Raw genomic sequence first — 9,479 nt, forward strand, 5'->3', positions numbered from 1 at the left:
AAGCTTATTTAAACTCACCCTGGACAACCCTCGACATTCACGGCAAGCATAAGCAACTGACACATGATTTATAATTGGCTGAACATCACTTCTCATAGAGCTGCAATTTGCATATTTCCCAGCAATCTTGTCAAAGTGGCAGAGTTTTCTGCGCCTCAACATATTTAGCAGCCTGTGTTGTTGACAACTTGAGGTGTTGCTGCAGCTTTAAATATCACACATGCCGTTGGAGTAAGATCAATCCTTTGAGAGCCGTTGGACAAATCTCTTTTCATCACAGCTGAGAGGAGGTTTAGTGTGACAGTCATTTCTACGACCACCAACGGCTTATCAAGCTTACCTACAGTATATAACCTAGCATGGCCATTTGTCCTTATCGCAATTTAAAATCTAACTGAATAAAGAATGATTTTGCAAAGTCAAGCCAAGTGAGTTATTACCATTTCTCTCCCGTGTGGAAGAGGGAAAGACCATGAATACAAGATTGAACAAACATGATACATGCATGTGGTGCTGCTGATGCAGCAGCCAGCATTCTTAATGTAGAACTTGGATGCACTGCACGTTGTTTACAAGCAGAAGACACATACTGTATTTAAAACAGTCTTTATATATGGACAAAAAGTATATTTATAGCTTCAAAAAAGTACAGCTGAACCACTATTTTACATGGACTATTTTATAGATGTCCTTACTACCTTACTAGGTCCCAACTAACAATTTTATGTTATAAAAACGTTCCCGCAACTTTCCCATTAAGTTATGAAAATGTTATTTTTAAATGTTCTTAGAACATTCAAAACGTCTAGGTTTTTAGACATTGAATTAACGTTCTTGTTTGGTTCTAAAAACGTTATTTAAAACATTTTAGAATGTTTCAGTCTCTCATTGTATTAATGTTCTAAGAATGTAATTTAAAATGTTATTAGAATGTCATTCCCCATCATGTGGTCGTCGGATGCCCATTTTCCACAAGTTGATATGATTCTTTAGGGTCTTAATGAAAAGTCTATAATATACTTTGGTTAAAAAACACCCTTTTTACCTTGTCAAAATGAGCTCTGCAAAAATCTTTTGAATGCAAATGAGCTCTGCTCGCCCCGGCACTCTCTTCTCTCTGTGGAGTGACGAGCCTGTTTACTTTAGCCACTAAACTTGCTAACTACCATGTTATAAGAAAAGGCGATCGCAAAGATTCATAAAAAACCTCTTATACGCAGGATCACAAATGATTCGCGCAAACATAGATGGATATATGTAGATCGGGAGGTGCATTCCCTTCACAAACACACATAATCCACTGCATCTTCAGTGGCTCAGATATCGGAAGTAAATGACGACCACTATGTTCATTATTATATCCAGTAAAACAACACCTCAATCACTCAATCTAACTTACATCCCTGCTCCAGCATCAAAACAATGGAGATTACTGGACTGTGTCATCTAGTCTGAGGTAAGACGCTCATGTCAATCAACTATCGTGGGAGCGGCCTCTGTCAGTGTGCGGCATCTGAGAATGGCTCGATTTGAAAAAGGGAATATTATTTTCACAGATTAAATAAAAACCACTGCATGGATTTTTATCATTATAGGGTAAATTTGAACTTCCTTCCCTACACACATTAATGTTTAAACAACATGAAAAAGTGAACTTTGCATCCGATGACCCCTTTAATGTTCCAAGAATGATTCCCAGAAAGTTTTAAAAATGTTATTGCTGAAGGTTCTTAAAACCGTCAAAACGTCCAGTTTTTAGATGTTGTATTAACATTCTTGTTTGCTTCTAAGAACGTTATTTAAAATGTTTTTACAATGTTTCAGTCTCTCGTTGTATTAATGTTCTAAGAACAAAGAACCATATACAAACATTAGGGGAATGTTCTTTTTAGTTAGTTACAGGGTGGTTGTTTTTAAAATAACCTAAAAATAACTAACAGAGAATGTTTCCTCATGGTTATTCTCAGGTTATTTTTATAATCATGTAAAACTGTCTTTTTCTTTTCCAGATGTTTTGTGTAGTGATCTACACAGAGCCCTGTAATTTGTTTAATGTAGCATTTACAGAAATTAGATCAATCAAAACACATTTTAAATTATAATATTTGTCAGGGTGCGGGGTGTAGGGATGGGTGAGGACTCAACTGTGCAGAGAATGAGCTTTTATTAGCACAAAATAAACAACTTAAACTACCCCATGGGGGGAAAAACACTGCTGGCAATGTGGCAGGCTTGGCAGGACAGAAACATGCAACATTCGACAACAAACTGACCCAGGACTGCCAACACAAGGACAATAAATAGGGAGTAAATGAGGCAGGTAATGAGGGAAACACAGGTGGGGCAAATGAACCAATAATCAGGTAACAAGATGGGCGAGGTCAAGATAATAGACATTCCATGGCACATGGAAACAAAACAAAAGCCATGTACTCACACAAAAACAAAAACACGAGCACATGGCCAGCAAAACAAATCTTCGGACATGTGCAAAACAAGACAAGAACACACAGCTAATGAGAAAACTCATAAGCTGTGTGTTCACACAAAACATGACACGAAAGCACACAGCCAGCGAAAAACAAGCTGCTTGTTACACAGCACAAGACAAAACATTACATAGCATGAAAACATGCAGCCGAAAACACGAGCTGCGTGCAACAAATTGTTTTTTACAGTGTGCGCCTTCCACAAAATATATAAATACATATAAACACATTTAGACCACTTAACTTAATGATTGCTATCGGGATGTGAAGAGACTTTCAACCAGCATATCGAAGAATGTTTCTGAAGACAATTACGGGTTTGGAACGACATGATGGTGAGGAATTAATGAGAGAATTTTCATTTTTATGTGAACTATCCCATTACCTGAAAGCCTACATTTTTAACATGATGATCAACACTTTGCTGAAAATCCTGTTGTACACAATCCACAACATGCCTTCTGTCATAAGATTAATGTCGGAGCACTTTTAATTGTGGCTCAACCAATGAAAAGATGGTAATTTTCCAAATAGATGTAATTTATTAAACAATAATAAAAATAAACATCATCACACTATAACTTTATATATTTAGTCTAAGAAATGATTAAATGCATGTTTTCTTGGTCAACTGCAGGCAGTTTTATAGTGCATATGATACGCTTGCCAAACTGACATTTTGTGAGTTTCTGTTATTGTAAAATTCATCCGTTTATTAAGTTGAACTGAAAAACAACAAAATACCAAACATTCGATTCTTTAAAAAGTATAAACTGAGTCTTAGCAATGTATCCTGGCCATCTACAAATAAATCCAGACCACCTGTGCATGATAGACTTCATAGATTGGAAACTTCTCAAGTGTGTTTAAAGTCTTATAGTTCTGTGCATAACAAAATTATTAAGTAATGTTAACAAATCTAAGTTTCAACCAGACTAATTTTGTGGGAGCAGACTTTTTTTTTTTTTTTTTTTTTTCAGTATTTGTAGTTCAAAATATTCCAAACAGTAATTTATATAATGTTTATACTGTCATATACTTGACAAAAAAGAGCATTTTACTGTTGGCCAGAGCCGTTTATGGCTTGTTTTGTTATTTAAACCTTTTTTTTTTTTTTTTTGCACTTTGCTCACCCTGTTTTATGAAAGTTGTGGTACACGTGCTTTTATTGTTTGTTTGTTTTTTTATTATTATTGGTATTTCTCAAGTTTGCCTGCCCATCCAGTCCTGATGGGCACTGGTAAACAAACTTGGCTTACTGTCCTTAATGGAGGCTCAAACCCGAGGCTCGGCTTGAGCGCAGAGTTCAACCCCTCATTGCGATATTACCTAGAGGGAGAATAACAGAAATAGAGGAGGAGAAGGGGAGGTGGAGGGATGCCATAAGAACTGAGGCTGGGACGGTGCAATGAGAGCTGCTTATATAGGCTTATAATGATGATTGACAGGACTGAATGATTAGGCTCCTCCCGGACCTACGTTTGTAACTTCATTTAAATTATCTTTGTAAGATATGTAATTGGATATATAGAGTGACAACCGATAGTTATATTTTCTGTAAGTAGTTTGCTATATTATTATAAAGATCTCATTGATTTACATTGCAGTCTATCAAAATTTCATCTTACTTTTAGCCATATAAATGTCAGCATCTGCACCAAACTGCATACTTTTTCTCAGTGTAGGACTTTGAATAAATTAATTTTTTTTTCCTTCCTCATGTTTTTTTTTTTCCTTCCTTGCTTCGTCCATATTTTCACTATATATACTGTATGAGCCATTAAAGCCTGATGTATTAAATGATGCAGAAAACACATACGCAGATGTCTTTTGGATTTGTTTTTATATTTTGACTAAAAAGAAAAAAAAAATCTAACTATTATTTAATATGTCAAGCGTTATAGGATTAAATATGAACAATAAATACAATTTACATTTAGGGGCTAAGTGAGTTAGACAGGTGAATATATGATGCGTCACTGTGTTGCAATTATTAAATGAAACAGTACTACGCCAATATTGAGATATGCTTTACATTAGACAATGATAAATAGATTAAAGCAACACGTTATTCCCTTTAGTGCAAATAAACTTTGTCAGGAAATATATATAGGGTAAGATGGGATAAGATGCACCGAGGATAAGATCCCTTCCTCATCTAGTATTCTCTTGAACATAGATGTCACTGGCTGATCTAATATCTCTACACATACTGAATATTTATGCACTTATTAATCTTGACTTTTGAATTATTCTGAACATTAACATCTGTGACCATTATTCCATTAATTAAACAATACTGATACTAAATGATTTGTCACTGGTTAATAGTTTGTGAATTTACTTTGCTGAAAATAACAAGCAATTCATTTTGATTCATACAATAAATTAATATTGTTTTTATTGTAAAGTGAAAAGTTAAAGTGAGACCCTTAAGATGGCTACTTCAGAATTCATATTAATTCAGTATTATTTAGTTATTGTTTAATAATTACTTATGATTTAGACTCAAGTGGCATTCATATTGCTATGACACCACTTATAAGAATATAGGCATCTACTGCATATAGTTTATATAATTATGCTGTGAATTCTAATTAAAATGCATCTTTAATTACATTATTTGTCTGCCATTATTCAATTATTTGGCTTAATTTACAAAAGCATAAATGTGTCTCTTTTTACAAATAAACTACTAGGAATTATTTAGGCAGTCATTTATCTTACAACAAAAAAGCTTTTTAATGTGTAAAGAAAGAAAGAAAGAAAGTTCATCTTCATCCTTCTGAATATGCTAAAGTCATCTGTCACCATGAAATGCACATCGTTCTTTAGAGAATCTTTCCTCATATTTCACTTTATGTACAGTAGATGTTATTTCATACCCTCATAACAGCATGTGCCACTTAAGAGTCGCTTTGTACCTCACTAATGTAGGAGCTAATTTTAGAAACTTCTGGACATTTTGTTTATTTGGAATTATTTTGAGACAGCAACCCCATGAGCTGACTGCTATTGCATTAAATGACTGTTACAGAGATGACTGCAGACACAGTCATAGAAATGAGTCCTAGAGGCCAAGCAAAGTGAGTCATCAATATTATCACAGGAGAACTGGTTAAAAACAATTATAGTCTTAGCCTGAGGCGTCGTGCCAAAAGATCACCCACTGACCAGATGATGCATATTGCACACAAAAAAGGAAAGCACATTCTCAGGATCAGAAGCTTTAATCTAATTGGCTCGGTGCAACTTTTGCATAAAGATATTCAGAGATTAGTCTGGGGCATCTACAAGCTACTTAACTAGATATCCAGGGGCAGAACTGTATATTTGGCTACACTACAGTTATATACTTTGGCAGATATTCTAACTACAGACTCTACACTGATTTAAAAAATGATTGTGGTGAGGTAAAACAAATGTAATTTCAAAACAAATGTAAAATTAAAGTGCAATACAATTAAGTAAAACCTATTCCACATTTTTTAATACTGCTGTTTCCATATATATATATATATATATATATATATATATATATATATATTGTATTGTATTGTAAAAACATTATTGTCTCCCTTAGGGGCGATTTGTTCTGCAGCATGATAGGTTTTGTGTTTACACTACATACAAGACAGACAATACACAACATTAGTAACACATAAGAAAAACAAAACTAACTTTTCCTGTTAGAATTAAGCAAATTAATAGCACGTGGGACAAACGAAAATTTAAATCTGTTTATCTTAGCTAAAGGGACCCTATACAAAAATCTTGAGGTAAGGGTCTGAAATGAATCATAAAGAGGGTGAGACATATCAGATATAATATGATGCGCAATAATATCAAAAAACTCTGATAACCCAGTCAATTTCACACCCAATACTTTGCTGCAGTTACTTACAACCTTTGATAATGAATTCTTTTGTTTGGCATTTAGAGAGGCAAACCAATAAATCAATGAAAATGTTAAAATCGATTCAACATAAGCTTTATAAAAAGCAATCATCAATGTCCTATCAATATTAAATTAAGGTAATTTGCGCAGACAATAAAGTTTTTGTAGGCTTATCTTACACAATCTATCAGTATTCTCAGCAAAATTCAATTTATTATCAATTTATTAACAGTGCCTAAGTACTTGTAACTTTCGACCACTTCAATCAGATGATTATCGACAATCGTACCTGGGACTACTGCCTGGTTCCTCCTCAGGTCGATGCACATGTCCTTGGTTTTTTCTACATTCAGAAGTAGACCAGCCTCTCGACACCACTTTGCAAAGGTTGTAAAAATAATGATAAGGAAAATATTTCAGGATTTTTCTCCATATACTGTAGTGGACTTCTATGGTGTGCGCAAGTTTAAACTTCCAAAATGCAGTTTAAATGCAGCTAAGACCTTCCTTCCTCAGCTGGGATCGTTTAGATCCCTTTGAAGATGCATATAAACTGCATTTTGGAAGTTCAAACTCACGGCCATAGAAATCCACTATATGGAGAACATTTCTGAAATGTTTTCCTCAAAAAACATAATTTCTTTACGACTGAAGAAAGAAAGACATGAACATCTTGGATGACAAGTTGGTGAGTAAATTATCTGTAAATTCTTGTTCTGGAAGTGAACTTCTCCTTTAAAAGTAAATTCAAAGTATTGCCTAATAAGCTTTAAGCTTTTTTAAACTTTTATTGGCCAAACTAAAGTTACTTAATTTCTTTGTTAAATTTACTTAACTTCGGTAAGTAGATTGTATTTGACAACAACAGATAAATCTGACAGAGCAGTAGCAGTAAAATTTACTTAAAATGTGCAAACACACGTTATGTGTACAACCATTGTATTGCTACATAATCAAGCATTAGTAATTATAAAATTACATACAAAGTTGTAATGTAAGTCATACTTAATGTAAGTCCTAGAAGAATGTAGCCAGAAAGAAATGCTAATTTTAAAGGAAAACGTCAGATGGATTTAGAGGCTTTTGCATCTGAACTCTTCAAATGTACTTTTTACAATTTTGACATGGTTTGGCAGTGAACAAAGGAGCAAAATTGCATGTTTGTTTCAAAAAGTGTCAATACACAGCTAATTTATCGATGGCCATTAATGGAGAAAGCTGAGTTTTATTTTCAGATGCTGTAGTTACAGGATCTAACAGAATGTAAAAGAAAAACGTACTTTGATTTGTTTCTACATGTCAGTCAGACGATCTCGTCTAAAAAATAAAATAAACACATTTCCAAACAACTTCTTTAGGACTAATACAGATATGCAGCTAACACATATTCTGGCGTGACAGGAAGGAGGAGAGGAAAGAGATGAGCATGTCCTTTGGTGACAGCTTGCTGAAGGTGACTCTTGTTCTGATGGTCTCCAAACTCCCACCTGCAACAGATGCATAGAAAAGAGCAAATATAGCAGCAGAGAAAGGTGCGATATAATGGTCGTCTGAAAGTGACAGGAGCCTGGCTGTATGCAAATAGCGTGTGTATGTGGATGCGTGAGAAATTGTGTGTGTGTGCGTGCCCTGTTTGTCTGCCATACTTTTTACACATCATTATTTCCAAGCTGTCATTCAGTATATGGCCGAAGGGAAAGAGGAACAGTTTTTTGCCTCCAGGGAATATGCCGAAGCTAGAGTCTCTCTGCATGAGTGTGTTAGAATAAACACCAGAGAACTCAATCACACTATTCCCTTGTGCCCTTCACTCTTTCCTAAACACCACAAAGTTCATATGCAGGTCACCAGAAGCTATCGGTTAAAGGTGAAACACAGACAGTTCGAACTAGAATATAGTCAGATATTTTTATCTCTTCCAGAGCTTATCTTAATCTCATCCCTGGATAACTCTCAGAGAAACACTGTAATCACAAGCAACCGGGACACATCATTTATAATTGGCTGAACATCACTGCCCATAGAGCTCTTATTTGCATATTTCTTTGCACTCTTGTCAAACTGGCAAAGCCTTATTTTGCCTCGATGTATTTAGCTGCACGAGTTCTAGACAACTCGAGGTGTTGCGTGCAGTTTATGTGAGCCTGCAGTAAATAACGCCATGCAGAGAGACGCTTTGTACAAACACTGATTAAGAAAAAGTTACGCTGTATATTTGACTATGCAAATCAGTTCGAGGCAACAAACTTTTCAGACTCATTAATCAGACTCATATGTTTAGGTTTTTCTTCAGAATTCAGAGGAGAGGCCCCAGATTTGCAACTGTTAAAGATGTAGATCATTTCAGTGTTTACAGCTTATGGGTCAATAACACAACACTCTTTTTTTCCCCATCCAAATCTGTTCAATTTGAATATTAATTAAATAAATATTTTAACATAAGCTCATTAGAAATTCACTGCAGTTTGAACACTAACTAAAATGAACACTAGGGCCCAGATTTACAAACAGCTATACGGCACCGCAAACTGTACTGAAAATAGTACTGTCAAGACGCGCAGTGAATAATTAGCGCTGACAAAGCACAGTTATTTTTGCGCCTGACCTTATTGAATATGCATTTGTAAGAGTTTCCCTTTCAGACGCAAAATTTATTGCGCTCTAACACAAACTTCCCCTGTTTTGTAAATCTGACCCTAGGTCATGTAATTATGATTACATGAGAAGATTATTGATTGTTAATGACTTATTTTTACTCAGTTGCTTGCACAATACTATGTCTAACCTCAAAATACTTTTACAATAGTGCAGGATTTCTAAGCTAATACATGCTAATGATTGGAATAATCAGCTCCATATGTACAGTATGGCTTTTCTGACATAGTAAACTTGCTCTGTGGTGCACCCGGTACGGCATTGCACTTGTGATATAAAGCTCTGATGTATGAGTACCATGAAACAGGACATGGGTTGTTTTCCAAAAGAGCTCAAAAGCTTGTGCAAACATTCTAAAATTTCATAATTGTTTCAGCAAATGTATTTTTTATGCTTACTTTTTGTAACACTGTCAGTTAGTTTAATGTAGGTGGACG

Source organism: Labeo rohita, chromosome 1, assembly GCF_022985175.1.
Source record: "Labeo rohita strain BAU-BD-2019 chromosome 1, IGBB_LRoh.1.0, whole genome shotgun sequence".
NCBI classification, from domain to species: Eukaryota; Metazoa; Chordata; class Actinopteri; order Cypriniformes; family Cyprinidae; genus Labeo; species Labeo rohita.